General features: G+C 33.3%; 1 protein-coding gene and 1 long non-coding RNA gene across 2 annotated transcripts in view; one reads left to right on the forward strand and one right to left on the reverse strand.

Annotated features, from left to right (window-relative positions):
* The window catches only part of LOC143069494 (uncharacterized), a 213,191-nt gene that overhangs the window by 136,060 nt on the left and 58,864 nt on the right, over positions 1-18,267 (reverse strand). The gene's annotated exons all lie outside the window — the stretch shown is intronic.
* On the forward strand, positions 203-14,186 carry LOC143066658 (uncharacterized). The gene is made up of 3 exons (XR_012975722.1): positions 203-350; positions 10,947-11,031; positions 14,003-14,186. It is a non-coding gene; the product is annotated as an uncharacterized LOC143066658 (long non-coding RNA).

The following is an 18,267-nucleotide window of genomic DNA, read 5'->3' on the forward strand; positions in this document are numbered from 1 at the left end:
TTTAAAAAAAATGTCATTGACATGTTGGCTTCCATCCAATTTATCAATCTCAAAAGATATTCAAACGTCAGTAAGTATATTGAAAAGATTTTTTTATATTAAATGAACATCTAATTAAAGTAGTTTTTTTGCAATATGTATCCGATTTTCATGATTCGAGGAACAAAATAAGATTACATTCAAACTTTTACTCAACAGGAATTTAGCCAACAACCCACTGGATTGCCATGACTGTGAATTGGAGAATCTAAAGCTGTACTTACTAAACAATACACACTTGACGGATGCATCTTCGACAAGTAATGGTACATATACCCTGGTATTAGATTTTAACTTCACTAATTGTTCAGGTAATATTATCCTATTCCATATAAACAATGAGTATACATTAGACAAGTCCCCTCAAAATGTTTTTATTTCAAATATCTGCACCTTTTATAGTACGGCGGCTTTGTGAAAAATTGTACACATCCTGCTACAAGCATGAAATTTGGCATAGACCTTTCTCATCTATTACTCTTTTATTTCAGATAGGGAGGCATTTGAAAAAAATGTCGCACTTTCGGTAAAATCCAAAATGGCGGACTTCATACTTAAATCAGCCCAATATCGAATGCTAGTATGTGAAAAGGTGTTATAATCATGCTACTATCATAATATTTGGTACAAACCTTTGTTTTTTACTACTTTTAGATATATTATATAGATTAGATGTCTTAAAAAACCCTACTTCCGGTAAAATTTAATATGGTGGACATTGTACTAAAATAAGCTTATTTTTTAGGGAGGGTAATTGAAATATGTTAAAACATATTGCTACTATCATTACATTGTGCAGGAACCATTTCTTTGGTGCTTCTCATGGATACAATGTATAAGACATATTTCTTTAAAACCTTTACTTCCAGTAATATCCAAAATGGCGGACATAGAAATATCAAATTTTTTTTTATGTATTGAACTTTTTTCAAAATGTAAAGAAAATGTTGTTTATTGTGCTGGCTTTAAGTTAGCATCAAAACTACTTATTCTATTCTGTTGTAAATGTTTAAATACAAAGTTATCACTTCCGGTAAAAAAAAAACAATCTGGCGTAAAGTTCAAAGATGAGTCCTCAATCCATATTTTCGATGTAGAGTTTTGGATAGATTGATTAAAACAAAATAAAATTACTTAAGTACTAAATCATTTTTAAAACTGCTACTACAATTCGGCCAAAAAGACATGTTCATTCACGATCTCCACCTCATGCACACAAGGCAGTCTACGGGAGACACGATTTTTCACATCATCCTTTCTTACATCCACATGTACAAGCTTCTGACAAAATGATGACGACTCAGAAAGAGTTTTTTTAAAAGGGATCTTCTTTGTCCCTTCGCCATCCATTAGCGTCTGGACTTGGTAGCATAAGAGCCAATTCCAAGCTCGTCCCCCTAAATACATGCCTTAGTATATTGCACGTTTTACATGCTGGAAAAGACTAGATCAAGTTGAGGGAATAGCCTCAATTAGCCTTCCCTTCTGCGCAAATAGTTATTTTCTTGCTTCGTTAACCATGCTAACCCAATCTGTTAAATTTGTGGTGCGATCTTATAGTAAAACCCCAGTGATTTAGGTTGATCAATCATCATTCTTTATGTTAAAGTCATATTTTCAAATGCCATCAATGTCTCACACGCAGTCTTTTTTTCTTTTCATGCAAAGATAGAACTGTATCACAACTGGTAAATGCATGGATCACAATAAGTGTGTGTGATCATTCATTGCCTAGTGCATTTGAAAGTTCATTGATAGATATTAATTCTTTTTTGTCCTCCCAAACACAATCCATAGTTCGTCTACTTCTTTGTCACGGAGAAGCGAAACAGTAATGATAGCATCATCAGTAACGACTGTTCGAATCATGACTCGTTTAAGTTCGTAAGATACATGCACCATGATTCTAGTGTCTGCCTTTTAATGTGAACATAGTGCTAAACTTGAAATACATAACATGGTGGATAAGATAGAATATCCTGAACATTTGTTGCTACAACTACAATACGCATCCGAGAATTCATCCACTCCTGTTACAGTTTCAAGGTATTTTATTGAGGTAAGGACATAATACCCAATCAGCATACTCGTTAGCCCGCAAATACATGTTTATTTACAATAGGAGAGCTGATTTTCCACATTTACAAAGACTGGTATTGTTGCTTACGTCCATAATGTACAAGCTCCTGATAAGATGAAGAGGCCTCACTAAGAGTTCAAAAGGGTTCCCATGGATCATATATGTTCCTTCGCCATTCATAAGCGTCTGGACTAGTTAGCATTGGAACCAATTCCAAGCTTGTTACTCATTCATAGCCGCCATGGTATATTGCACGCTTTACGTGCTAAAAAAGACTAGACCGAGTCGTGTGGGAATAGCCACAATAAGTCTTTCCTCTCACAAAAACGCATGTTTTCTTGCTTTGTACTCATTCTAAATGCTAAAGTCACATCTTCAAACGCCATCCATGTCACCAACGCAGTTCCTTTTACAGCAAACGTGTAATTTCTCAATGCCTAGTGCATTTGAAAGGTCCTGTATAGATATATATCTAAAGTTTTTCCCACTTCCAAATGCAAACCAAAGTTCGTCTGCCCCTATGTCACGGAATAGCGAAACAGCAATGACATCAGTATCGACCGTTCGATGGTGCTTAACTTGAAGCATCATCAAGTGGTGGATAACACTGAACATCCTGAGCATTTGTTGTTACAACTACCTTTTCCTCAAAATTTTATTGAGCAAGCTGCTGTGAATGAAAATTAAAAATTTCTTTCTTATTGTCGTCATCTCTCAGAACACTTTGCCAATTTTGAGGAATTTGTTTTAACCCCGGATTCGTCTGTGTATTCTCTTCCCCCAGCAGCAGCCTTCAAACTACCAGTATTGTATATGTACGCATCCGAGACTTCTTCCACTATTGTTACAGTTTCAAGGTGTTTTCTAACGAGTATGCTGATTATTATGTCCTTCCCTTAATAAAATACCTTGAAACTGTAACAAGAGTGGATGAAATTTTTGATGAGTATGGTAGTTGTAGCAACAAATGCTCAGGATTTTCAGTGTTATCCACCACGTGATGTATTTCAAATTTAACACCATGTTCACATTAAGAGGCTGACACTAGAATCATGGTGCATGTGTCTGATGCAGTGAAACACGAACTTAAACGAGTCATGATTCGAACAGTCGTTACAGATGATGCTGTCATTACTGTTTCGCTATTCCGTGACATAGGGGTAGACGAACTATGGATTGTGTTTGGGAAGGCAAAACACTTTAGATTACTATCTATCAATGGTCTTTCAAATGTACTATGCAATAAGTGATCACACACACTTATTGTGATCAATGCCTTTACCGGTGGTGATACGGTTCTCTCTTTGCTTGAAAAAAAAAAGACTGCGTGGGAGTCATTGATTGCATTTGAAGATTTGACTTTAACATAAAGAATGATGATTGATCAACCGAAATTACCGGGGTTTTACTGTAAGATCGCACAAACTTATCAGATGGGGGTAACATGGTTAACGAAGCAAGAAAATAACTATTTGCACAAAAGGGAAGGCTAATTGAGGCTATTCCCTCAACTTGGTCTACTCTTTTCCAGCATGTAAAACGTGCAATATACTAGGGAAGGTGTTTAGGAGGACGAGCATTGGATTGGTTCTTATGCTACCCAGTCCAGGCGCTAATGGATGGCTAATGGACAAAGAGGATCCCTTTTAAAAAACTCTTTCTGAGGCCTCATCATTTTGTCAAAAGCTTGTACATTGTGGATGTAAGAAAGGATGTCTCGGTCGTTGTTAATGTGGAAAATCGGGTCTCCAGTGCACTGCTTTGTGTGCATGTGGTAGGGAATGTAAATAAACATGAATTGAGTACTCATCTTTGAAATTTACGCCATATTTTTTACCGGAAGTGTCAACTTTGTATTTAAACATTTACAACAGAATAGAACTAGGGGTTTTGAGGATAGCTTAGAGCCAAAATATTAATGACCAGCACAATAAACAACATTTTTTTTACATTTTGAAAAAAAGTTGAATATTTAAATAATGAATTGATATTTCTATGTCCGCCATTTTGAATATTACCGGACGTAAAGGTTTTAAAGACAGATTTTTTATACATTATACCCATTAGAAGCACCAAAGAAAGGTTCCACTACAATGTAATGATAGTAGCAATACGTTAAAACACATTTCAATTACCCTCCCTAAAAATTAAGCTTATTTTAGTACAATGTCCGCCGTGTTGGAATTTACCGGAAAAAGGATTTTTGTAGACATCTAAACAATATAATATATCCAAAAGTAGTACAAAACAAAGATTTGCACCAAATACTATGGTTGTAGCATGATAATAACACCTTTTCAAATACTAGCCTTTGATATTGGGCTGATTTAAGTATGAAGTCCACCATTTTGGATTTTACCGGAAGTGAGACATTTTTTTCAAATGCCTCCCTATCTGAAATATAAGAGTAATAGTTGAGGAAGGTCTATACTTAATTTCATGCTTGTAGCAGGATGTGCACAATTCGTTTGAAATATGCTTGTAGCCGCCGGACTATTAGAACATTATGCTATTGTATTTATAATGTACAAGACAGGTATACACATGTGTACACTCGAAAATGTACTAGATGAATTGGAGCAATAATTTGAAATTGTATTATGAAAAGCAAGTTTGAGAACATTGAGCTAAAGAGCCTGGTGTGTCGTTAATAATGGTGTGTCATATATTTGATTGAGCTTTTGATTAATGTCAACCGGGGACTTATAAAGTATATAAATATAAGCATATAAATAGATTTTGATGCAAAGACTAGAAACAATTTAAAAAAAACGTTAACTGTTTTCCGGATTTGTTTTGTTCCCAAACGATTAATGAATTTCGAACAGCGGTATACTACTAGTGCCTTTGTTCATGGGTTAAAAATGTTTAATCTTTTTTTATAAATTAATGATTTTAATTATATCTAAACGATTTCTAACATATTCAAACATATTAGGTTGTTACTGTGGAATGCGTCAATTTCATAAATAAGATACTATAATTGGCAAAGGTTAGATATGTTCATTTTTTGTTAGGTTTGCTCTTTAGTTTTTCGCTTACTTTGAGAAATTATTTATTAATGTCTTAATCGGAATATTGTTTATATAAATGCATGTGCTCATACTTTTTAATCATTAAACGTGGGTTGTTTTTTTTTTCTATTTTGTATTTTTTTGTTATTGATAAATAATCTATGCGATTTGCCAGCATTCCAAAGTTTAATCAAAAAGGTCTTCAATAAGACAATTGATTGCAATGTCACTGTGATATATAAATTTGGTCAGTCGGTGACTTCTCTTGTCTTCTAGTAAACATCTTGGGTAATTGAGAGATGTATAAGTACACACCCACATCCCATCTGACGTCGAACGTCATACATATCTGACGGACAATGTATGCTGATTACTACCTGCTTTACATGGTAGTGAACCTTGCAATGAGAAGTAAGCCTGGTATATTCTACTCTTCCAACTGTTTAGTTTAGTTTAATTAGTTTAAACAATATTTTATTCAAACTTCCAACTGTACCCCTACCTTTGACATTTTTAGCTATTATGCTTGTTTGTTTTGGTCACACGCCAGTATAATGGAAATGAAAACGACTGTCACACAAGTGAGAAGTAAAGCTAGCTATAAAACTAGATTTTAAGTAAAAAAAATATTTTGACCAAGTCAGGAATATGACATTAGCTGTCCATTCATTTGACGGGCTTGAACTTTAGATTTTTTTTTTACGTTGGATTAAGGACTTTTCGGTTGGAATTTTCCTCGAGGTTCATTATTTTTGTGGTTTAACTTTCTACACTGTATACATGTAGTTTGTCCAGTTACTGTACAAAGATCCTACTTTCCATCCCGGTCGACATTCGTTGCAAACCAAGTAATTATAGTGTTTGTTTATTTATTCTATAATATTTAAAACTAAATAGTAGCAATCTACACTCATTTAATCTGTATATTGTTATTGTTTTTCACTTACAGAGACAATAAGCAAGAGATTGGTAACAATTTCTATGCTCTATGATACACGTTAGTAAAGTGTTGACTTTAATTTCAAAGGAAATGTTCTTGCCATGCTACGCTCTCTTATTTGTGTACTTTACCTCAAGGTAACACCATTTCTAGATTAGGGACTTTCCAATTTGATTTTCCGCTGAGTTCAGTATTTTTGTGATTTTACTTACACGTTACAACAAAAGTAAACATCACTGCAAGTGCAATATCTATTTGGCTTAGCCTTATAAGATAAAAATCTGAAATATTTCGTTAGAGAGCGTCTTTTAGACATGATTTCTATTAATTGTGTAAACTATTTTATAAAATCACTAGATTCGACGGAATCTACAATGCCACAATCAACAATAATAACAACTGGAGAAGCAACAGAAAGCACTACAAAAACAACAGAAAGCATACAAAAACAACAGAAATCACAACAAAGGTACATCAACGGAACAAACAGCAGATAGCACAACAGACAAGCTAGCAACAGAAATAATAACCGATGAAATAACAACAGAAGGAACTACAGCAGAACAAACAGAAAGCACAACAGACAAGCTAGCGACAGAAATAACATCAGATGAATTGACACCAGAAGGGTCTACAGCAGTACAAACAATAAGCACAACAGACAAGCGAACTAAGGAAATAATAACCAATGAATTAACAACAGAGGGTAACTATGGTTATGTAACAATTAAAGGGAAAAGAAAGGAGACGTGGTGTGTCATTTACTTTTCGTCAACTAGATGGGTGTTCAATTGTTCCTCCGTTACACACCCAAACGAGGTTAGAGCGATTTCATTTTTGATCACTTTAGTCACTGGTCAAAGATATGAACTGATATTCTCGTGAGTGTCGTAAATTTCTGTATTTCATAATTGTTTTTTTAGTTCATTTTGTTATGTTAAATTAGCTGTTGGTTCTGTTTTGTATAGGTGTGACATTTCATAAACCCGGTATCTTTTATAGCTTATTATACTGCATGTTAACTTTTTTTGTAAAGCCTCATGTTTACCTGAAGTTTACATTCTTGTCCTTGTGGTATTAGGGAGATGGTGGATGAGTGCCAATGAGACAACTCTCCATCCAAGTAACAATGTTGGTATTTAGATTTGAGAATGGAAATTGTGAATGTGTCAAAGAGACAGCAGCCCGACCATAGAACAGACAACAGCAGAAGGTTACCAATAGGTCTTCAATGCAGCGAGAAATTCCAGCACCCGGAGGAGTCCTGAAGCTGGTCCCTAAACAAATACATTTACTAGTTCAGTGATAATGGACGTCATACTAAACTCCTAATTAAACACAAGAAACTAAAATTTAAAAATAATACAAGACTAACAAAGGCCAGATACTCCTGACTTGGGACATTTGTTATCACATGTGATGTTGAACACACTCATAAAATAGAGGTAAACAATTGTCTCTTTTGCATTTAAATTACATCTCATTATGTTTATAAATATGATATATATATAAATATTACTCTTATATTATCTTCATCGGTTTGTTTACGAAATGTAGACATTGATAAATTTGTTATAACATGTGATTTTGAGCACAATCATAAAAAGAGGCAAAAATACGAGAGAGACATTTCAACTTGAAAGCCGAAAATGAAATGACAACGCGATGAATAAAAAAGAGCAACATATACACAGTTATATACGAAACACAGTAAAGAAAATAAATGACTACGAAATACGACCCCACCTGAATAAATCAATGAGGTTATGTGACAACTAATAGACATATCATACGGTTATCATATAGAAGCATTAATTCCATGCGATTCCGTCTTACTTCATGTATATATACCTTGATTGTTATCCCCTGGATTATCTTATGAAACTTGATCATCGGTAAGCAATTGTGCCTCTCATTTGTAACTGTACGACAACTCAGATATAATTTCGGTGCATTGACTGTTAGTGATGCTCTTCAACTATTGCAACCAGTTCAAATTTCTGACCAGTTGAACAGTTTGGCTTTTAAAACAAAACGCAATTTGGTCAGAATTTTGAATAAGTTGCAATAGGTGGTTAGCAACACTAACAGTCAAGTCACAGTTAAGTTAGAGGTGCATTCTATGTTTAAGTTTAAGCAATGGTGATTAAAATTCGTAGTAGATTTTCGACACAATGCCATTGAAATACCAAACAATGCAATACTTCAAGGCTGAGAATAAAGTGATGTCAGAACGGATGTGACGTCAAGAAACAGACGCCAAAACTAGATTTCGTTTAAATCTTGATCTTTTCATCGATATCCTCACATGACAACTTCTTATTATGAAATTGCTATTTGAAAGCAGTTCCATACCTTCTGTCCCATCGCGTTTTATGTTGGCATATATCAATTGATACGTTACGCTTGTGGATGTTCATGCCTTACGGACTGCAATAGTAATTATTTGCTACAAGTACAAATTGTGCGTTAGATGGGACAAAAGATCACAGAAGAGCATCCAAACTCACTAAACGAAAATAAACTGACCACACCAGGGCTAAAAACGACTAACCGACAAACAGTAGTACATAAAACAAAGCATAGAAAAATAGATCACATTATAAATCCAATAATAAGGCAAAAAAAGTAGACATAGTGAAAATTTTTGAATATGATATTTCACTTTTGGAAAAAACAGAATGCATGTTCTAGAATGTTAATATTGTATATTTGTTTTCAATGTTTCAAGTGTATCAGTAAACATATATGTTACTATAATATAAGAATAGGTGTTTATGTATGAAAATGCATGTAGATACATGTATGTGAATGCATCTTTCTGTAAAGGTCTGTATATGTGTGAACATGTATGTATGAAACTATATCATATGTTTGAATGAATAAATATGTAAATGTGTATGTATGTATGGTGGTATGTAAGTTACGTATGCGTGTAAGTAAAGTATAAAATAATTTGGAAAGAAAAGGGGGGATAAAAGTAAAAAATAAATAATTTTTAGACAATGTTCAACATGTATCCTATCATATCTGTACACCAAAGCTTTTGTACATTTGCATGTGTTTAATGATGTTTTTCTTTTTTTTTATGTGAAACTATAAGAACATATAATTTACAAGAATAATAAGTATTATACATGTTATATAATTGTAATGTTTACAACATAAAGGTAACAGACTTGTCACAGGTAATAAAATTGAGGTCAAATTTGTAAATAAAAATTCATGACAAAAGCTTATAAAAAACAAACAATAATGATATGTTACTTAACATTCTTGAGTTTTAACAAACACTTCCAAAGAATTGTATAAATCCGAAGATATAAATTAACAAAAATTATCAGAAACAGTAACCACGCCGTATCTCATTCATATTTTCGGTGGCACGGTAGTATTTCCTGGCCCATAAGGAATAATGATAGCCTTTTTAGAATTTTCACCACTTTCTAACACTGCAAAAAATTCTACATTCACAGTTAAATGAAGTACTTTCATTTTACGATTCAGAAATTAATTTGAATATGTATCATGACCGTTTACTTTTTTTGCTATTTTTAAAAACCTAAGGCCACTAGTACTTTTAGGTCTTTTACGGTGCAGTGAATACAAAATTTAAAAAAATTCTCAAAAATTCATTTTCATCTGTATGTAAAATTATTTCATATTTTCTACACCTGATTCATCCCTCAGTTTGGGAAAGTATGTTCAGTTGATACTGTATTTTTTGTCCAATCACACTGTTTAGATACATTTACCTAAGTAGGGTACACAAAAGAGCAACCTAAATTCTGGAATGCAAATACTACCGTGCCACCTTTCACATGCTTCAAAATTCTATTAAAAGAACCGATAACGATTTTTTTCTCCGTAAATTTCAAGATACAGCATATGTTGCATCTTTAAGTACTTTGATAAGATGTTATATGATATTATGTTTGTTTATGAAGTAATTATAGAAAATATAAATGTATTCAATGGCTATGTATAAAATAAGATAAGTTTTACTGTATATTCTCCCTGGATATTCAGTAATAATTGTGTGTAACAGGGATACTTGATGGAATGCTGTAAATTAAGTATTTTGTTAAAACAGCAATGAATTTATGAATGTTAAAACAAAAATAAACTGAGCATCGCTAACCTCACCATAGTCTTGGGTTGATCTCAGGTGCTGCTCTGAAAAGGTATGCAGATCCTTCTCCACATGTGCAGATTAGTACACACGCCTGTAATTATTTTTATGTGGGTTACATTTGTGAACGGGATTGTAGTTAGGACATACATGTTGATAACATATCCAATATCATCTGTGAAACGGTTATTCTATAACGGTCAACCAACTCGTGATAGCGTCCATTAAATTAACGAAATGGTAATTTCAACTTCATCAATTTGGAGCTTTTAGCTTCCTTGTGAGCAGCAAACTTCTATCAAGAAAGAATGCTAGGAAGTACAATAGGTATAGAAAGATATGGTATGAGTGCCAAGTCTTTCATCAATTGGCAAGCCCATTACCGTATAGTCTCCAATACAAAGCCCCGAAACGTATGTGTATAAAACACCTGTGTGTCCAGTCTAAGATATTTTGATGTCGCAAAGGATATGACAGACCATGGTATGATGCAATCAGCGAAAGAAGCTTTACAAATTCATGTATTCCGATTTGCAAGATAAATTTGAAATTGAAACTCTTTTGGCGGGATAAGTACGTAGTTGGAAAACTGTTATTTTCCAGGATCATTGGTTGAATTTAATATGATGTTTTCAAATGCTGGTAGAAGTAGAAATACACCATCATTTACCTTTAATTACTGTATGTTATTATCGGTATTCCAGCGGCAATTTTAAATAATGATCATGTTTTATCTTACAGTTTACATAGTCGGAAGTGTAGGAGCTTTAATTGCAATTATCATTCTCGTTGGAGCAGTTCTGGGTACTTGTGTCCTCTTAAACAGGTACATATAAACAATTTTATTATATGCCCTTACACGTACTTACGCATCCCGACGGGTTACACATGTGGAACAAAACAGCATATCCTTCAAGATGGGTCTATTGTGAGGTTTCTTTTTTACTAAAGATTCAGCTTTCTCTTAACTGTATGTTTTACTCTTTGTCGTTTCTAATTTTGACTTTTGCTTTAATCTGTTTTAATGGACAAAAAGATGCTAACCTCAAAGTTATAAGTCAATCCAGACCATTTGTAACCTTCGTTTCTAATGGCTTCAATTTTTCTTTTTAGAATACTAACATTCACGAATTTAAAAACCCACGAGTATGTAAATGTTGCCCAAACCACAAAAATTGATACCCACGAATTCCAGTACTTTCACAGTAGATTAAACCGTTGGTTTTCTTGGTTGATTGGTTTTTTCACTAGTTATTTAGTGACCGTTTATAGCTAGCAGTTCGTCGTGGTCCACGGCTCCGTTTGAAGACCTATAATGGACCTATAATGGTTTAATTCTTATCAATTGTGACGTAGATGGATAGTTGTCTCATTGGCACTCATTCCGCATCTTCTTATATATTTTTAATACTTTTGCAAGATGATAGGGACTTTTAGTATATGTACTCTTTATAATATTGTTTTTTGGTATCTACATCTGATTTAATGAACCTCTGGAAAAAACAATTTTATAATAAAACCCGCTTCGATTGCTGATTCAATTGATGTCAAGTGTTTGTAAAGAGGTTTCGATGAGAACTTGTAAGACCCAACAATGTAATATTATTGGTTAGGAAACTTATATAGCTCGGGTATCCAATACGTTACTGTGGATTCATTATTATTCGTTGGATACTAATTTTCGTGGATTTCGTGGTAACAGGGGAACCACGAATTTTAAAGTTCAACGAATTACAAATTTTCAAAAGGACTGTATGCAGACGTTGCCAAAACCACGAAATTAAATATCCACGAATATGCAAGTTTTCCTCAATCCACGAAAATTGGTACCAACGAAAATAAATGAATCCACAGTAATTGAAGATCAGTTTCCTCGTCTTCAGTTTAAATTCTCAAGGAACACAGAATAAAACTATTATCATCAAGGATTTCCTCCTTCGTACGTGTCGTGGGGGTTTATGTTGAATTTTCAAGTTAAGACCCCGTTCATCTATCAAGCAACTTCTGTAATGTAAATCTATATTTGTTTTGCTTTTTCGTCGGTAAGAACAATATATTTGTCATTGTTTGTCATGCCTTTTGATAAATATATACATTAAAATTGAGAATGGAAATGGGGAATGTGCCAAAGAGACAACAACCCGACCATAGAAAAAAACAACAGCAGAAGGTCACCAACAGGTCTTCAATGTAGCGAGAAATTCCCGCACCCGGAGGCGTCCTTCAGCTGGCCCCTAAACAAATATATACTAGTTCAGTGATAATGAACGCCATACTAATTTCCAAATTGTACACAAGAAACTAAAATTAAAACAATACAAGACTAACAAAGGCCAGAGGCTCCTGACTTGGGACAGACGCAAAAAAAGCGGCGGGGTTAAACATGTTTGTTAGATCTCAACCCCCCGCCCCCTATACCTCCAGCTAATGTAGAAAAGTAAACGCATAACAATACGCACATTAAAATTCAGTTCCAAGAGAAGTCCGAGTCTGATGTCAGAAGATGTAACCAAAGAAAATAAACAAAATGACAATAATACATAAATAACAACAGCCTACTAGCAGTTAACTGACATGCCAGCTCCAGACTTCAATTAAACTGACTGAAAGATTATGATTTCATCATATGAACATCAGGCACAATCCTTCCTGTTAGGGGTTTAGTATCATACCATCATAACATATATGAGAAGAACATAACCCGTGTCAAGCCAACAACTGGTTTTTGAATAAATGTGTTTAGTTCCGATGCAAAGACCCTATAAGTGAATCAATATTAACGCCAAAATATGCAATCTCTAATGACCTGACAACAGTATCGTAACTATATCCCTTCTTAATAAATCTATTCAAAGGTTTTGTTAGTGTTTGAGGTGAAAACTGACACTTTTGTGCTTTATAAAGAATATTTCCATAAAAAATTGGATGTGAAATACCTGAACGTATAAGAAGTCTGCATGTTGAGCTATATTTACGAATGATGTCCTTATACCGATGATAAAATTAGTAAATGTTTTGACTAGTTTGTGATATCGAAAACCCTGGTGTAATAATTGTTCAGTTATACATAAATTTCTCTCGTTAAAATCTAAAAAATTGTTACATACACGAGCGAATCGTACAAATTGAGATATATAAACACCGTAAGATGGTGACAAGGGTACATCACCATCTAAAAATGGATAATTAACGATAGGAAATGAAAAATCATCTCTTTTATCATAAATTTTAGTATTCAGCTTTCCGTTAGTGATATAGATATCAAGATGCTAATTACATGCTTATTTCAAGGATAATTGAATTCTAACTGCCCTTTTAGTTACACTTTTCACTAAAAAATACTTTTGTTTCTAGTTGTTGTGTCATCTGAGTAATATACATTTCCGTCAATAAGTCTGTTCAGTAACATAATAGTACCTTACATGTTGATACTAAACGCATTTGATATTATAACATAAGCAATACGATGGGTGCCACATGTAGAGCAGGATCTGCTAACCCTTCCGGAGCACGAGATCACCCCTAGTTTTTGGTGGTGTTCGTGATGCTTATTCTTTGGTTTTCTATGTTTTGTCATGTGTTCTATTTTTGTCTGTTTCTTTATTACTTTTTTAGCCATGTCGTTGTCAGTTTATTTTCAATTTATGAGTTTGACTGTCCTTTTGGTATCTTTCGTCCCTGTTTTATATCATCCATAGGTTATGTTGGATATATACAACAAATATACTCCCGTTATGGTTATGGTTAGAGTTATCCCTGTTTAACAGTTTTGATAGTATTTGTCTATTTAATTGCAGATTGAATGTGAAAAAAGAAACAAGAAAAAAATCAGCCAACAGTTTTGATAGGAGGCGATTTCCAGCTATGCCACTACGATATGGGGGACATATCGATTGATATTGATATACCTTCCTTAAGATGCAATACTGACACATCATTCATGTCTACATGTTATTAACACCTTGCAAAAATGTTATGGCATTGTCAAATTATCTGTATTTTTCAAGTATTTACAGATAATCCATGCTTCCCTTTGATCATATTGATGGAGTATTTATAATTTGTAACTTAGTGAATACAGTTTGAACTCAAATGATGTTTATGGATCGTGATTTCAGTATTGTGTTATTTTATATCCTTGTCAATATTAAATGTTTACCTGAATATAACAGCTACTGTAACATATATTCCTACATAATATCATTATAGATTCACGGAAAGTAGTTGGATTTCAAAATCTTGGGTAGTTAATGGCTTGGAATGATTCAATATTAGAAATTTTGCCGACCATAAGTCTCTTTAGAAAATGAAAAAAAAAAACAAAAAAAATCCAAAAAAAAACCCACGAAACTGCCTTTTTGTTTTCTTGGAAATGCTCAACAATATCAAAACTGTTTTACAGTGAACGTCGAATCCAACACGTGGAGCAGAGTCTGCTATACCTTCAGGACACCTGATATCACCCTAAATAATAACACAGAAGCCGTTCTAGTGAACACAGATTTGTCGCTGGTAGATAATTTGTTATTCAAATTAGTCTGAAATATATATATAAACAAGAAGATGTGGTATGATTGCCAATGAGACAACTGTCCACAAGAGACCAAAATGAAATAAACATTAACATCTATAGTTCACCGTACGGCCTTCAAAAGTAAGCATAGCCCATACCGCATAGTCAGCTATAAAAGGCCCCGATACGAAAAATGTAGAACAATTCAAACGAGAAAACTAACGGCCTTTTTTGTATAAAACAAATGAAAATCATTTTTGATCGATTTACTTTCCAATTTTATAATCAAAATAATTCATCCAAAAGCTTCATAAACAAACAAGAACTATGTGTTTAATTTCTAATTTCAGGTTAATATATCTTTTAAATTTCCTATTTTACAAAAAAAAAAAACCACAAGTTGTCAGTTTTCACATGGTCGTATGGTTCCAAATTTTTAATTGACTGAAACAACGTATCTTTTTCTCAACGAGGTGCAAAAGATACAAGAGAGACATTCGAACTCATAGATCAAAAATAAACTGACAACGTCATGGCTAAGCAACGAAATGACAAACAGACAAATAAAATTACCCAAGACACAACAAACAACACTAATAAATAAGTACCACGATCCTATCAAATCTCGGGGTGATCTCAGGTGCTCCGAAAAGGTAAGTAGATCCTGCTTCACGTGTTGTACCTGTTGTGTATGTCATATTAATATAAACCCGGTAAATAGTCTGATTCGGTAGGTCAGATTCGCAATTACGAGCTGAATATCTTTATTGTCCTGAATCATTCTGTGCAATTTTTGTTCGTTTTTTCTGTACATCTGTGTATCTGTATATGTACCGATTGTGTCCTTCTCCGTATTGTTTAAATTTCAATTTTTTCTACATCTTAAATCGTTATTTTTACTGGAAATGGAGCTGCAAAGGTTTTAACTATAAAAATGCTGTTGTATCCACGATAAACTGTTCCTCTAAACGATTTCATTTGGTCAAGGGGACAGTTTAAAGCATCTTATTTTAGCCCCCTCCATAACTATTTTTCAAATTAAGAAATAGTTATCCTTATCTATATATTACATAATATTATTTTATTTATTCTGAGTATTACACGTATAATCGTTCATATAAATATACCAAGTTGATTTTTCATTACTTTATGGATCTTATGTAATTGATAATATTTATGTTCAAGATTTATGAAAGTATTATTGAGACATAAATATTAATTTACTTTGACAATTAATAGGGTCAATTAATAGGGTCAAGTTCTCCAGTTCTCATAATAACGGGGCATATACTTGCTAATAATAACATGGAATACACTTGATAGGGTCATGTTCTCCAGTTTCTCATGTTTAAATATCACTCCATTTGTAAAAGCTGATAATAATGGGGCATACACTTGCTAGGGTCAAAATCTTGAGTTCTCATGTCTAAACATCAATTCATATGTAAAAGCTAATAATAACAAGGAATACATTACTATCAACATTATATCAGTAAGTGTAATACTCCAAAATATTCCTTGCTACAATTTTATCAAAATTGACATAGAAATTTTTGTTGTTGTTATTTTTATGTTATGCATATATTAACAACTACCTTGTAGTAATTTTGTGTCATGTGTACTATTGTTTGTTTGTCTTTTTCATTTTCAGCCATTGCGTTGTCAGTTTATTTTCAATTAACGAGTATGAATGTCCCTCTGGTATCTTTTGTCCATCTTTGAATGAACATGGCATAAATTATAATCAAAGAAATTGAAAGAAAGTGCAGTTATAACAGTAATTATACTGTATGTAAACAGGAACACGTTTTATAAGTATTAGTTTGGTTAAAACATAGACTTAATATATGTTGCATTTAATAACTACAGCTATTTAACAAACCACACCTCTTTAAGGAAGATGTATAATATAAGAAGATAATTTTGTTTTGTTTAGTATATATTGTTCAAAATATGATCTCCATGTTTCATCTTATAGAGACGTGACATAGGACTGCTGGTGGAGATTCATTTCCCCGAGGGTATCACCAGCCCTGTAGTCAGCACTTATGTGCTGACATGAACTATCATTAATATGGTTATATTTATAAATTAAGTGTTTACAAAATTTTGAATTTTTGAAATACAAAGGCTTTTCTACCTCAGGCATAGATTACCTTAGCTGTATTTGGCAAAACTTTTAGGAATGTTGATCCTCAATGCTCTTCAACTTCGTACTTTATTTGCCCTTTTTTTTAATTTTTTTGGTTTCGAGCGTCACTGATGAGTCTTTTGTAGACGAAACGCGCGTCTGGCGTATATACACAATTTAGTCCTGGTATCTATGATGAGTTTATTTACTATTATATAAATACGCATGGATAACGACCACACTAAATTTTGAGGAAGATCAAACGTTAAGAGTGGATTACTGGAAACTTAAGTGTTATTTTAAACCAAGAATTTCAGGGCATATAAATATTTAAAATATGGCGCACAACACTTTATTTTGACATTTGTAAAAAGTAGTGCCTATGAACCATTTTGAAAGATATACTTTATACGGATCTTCATAGTAAAAATGACACTTTTTATCTGTAAAGGGAATTCTATGGGAAATTGAAATGTACATATTTATAGAGGGGCAATCTAGAGACAAGTGAAATTTCAGTAACAAAAAAGAAATCTTTATCCGTGATAAATGTGCGTATGTTTCGTTTATGCTTTTGCTTATGTTTTGTGATTTGGTTAACGTTTATATTGTATAAAAAATTACACATCAAAATTATTTTCGCAAAAAATGTGCGTTACCCTATTTTAGTTTGTATTAGGCAGCAACCATTTGATTCTCTGGGGGGGGGGGGGGGGGCTATGGATTTTTTTGGAAAAAAAGTTTGTTTCCCGGTTTTTTTTAGAAAAAATAATTTGTTTTCAACCCTGAGAATAAAAATTGTTTGTTTCACCCTTAGCTGCCACTATATATAATGCTAAAATTGAAAGAAAAAAATTGTTGTCGACTTGTCGCCAAAAAAATAGATTGTTTTTCGCCGAAGGCGAAAAAAAAAGTTTGTCCGGGAAAAAAATTTCATAGCCCACCCCCCCAGAAAATCAAATAGTTGCTGCCTTACCATTTTTCTTATACATGTATCAATTATTTTAAAACATATATGACCTGTTGGTCATGTAGCTGCTCGTGTAAATAATACAAAATAAATATAATCAAGCAAAAAAAATTGAGAATGGAAATGGGGAATGTGTCAAAGAGACAAGAACCCGACCATAGAGCAGACAACACCAGTAGGTCACCAACAGGTCTTTAATACAGCGAGAAATTCCCGCACCAGGAGGCGTCCTTCAGCTGGCCCCTAAACAAATATATATACTAGATCAGTGATAATGAACGCCATACTATACTCCAAATTGTACACAAGAAACTAAATAAAATTAAAAATAATACAAGACTAACAAAGACCAGAGGATCCTGACTTGGGACAGGCGCAAAATAGCAAGCCTTTACATTTGGTTTGCCATAGGAACGTTTTGTGTACATAAAACCAACACAGTACCGTT

The sequence above is a fragment of the Mytilus galloprovincialis genome, chromosome 3 (genome assembly GCF_965363235.1).
Source record: "Mytilus galloprovincialis chromosome 3, xbMytGall1.hap1.1, whole genome shotgun sequence".
Taxonomy (NCBI): Eukaryota; Metazoa; Mollusca; class Bivalvia; order Mytilida; family Mytilidae; genus Mytilus; species Mytilus galloprovincialis.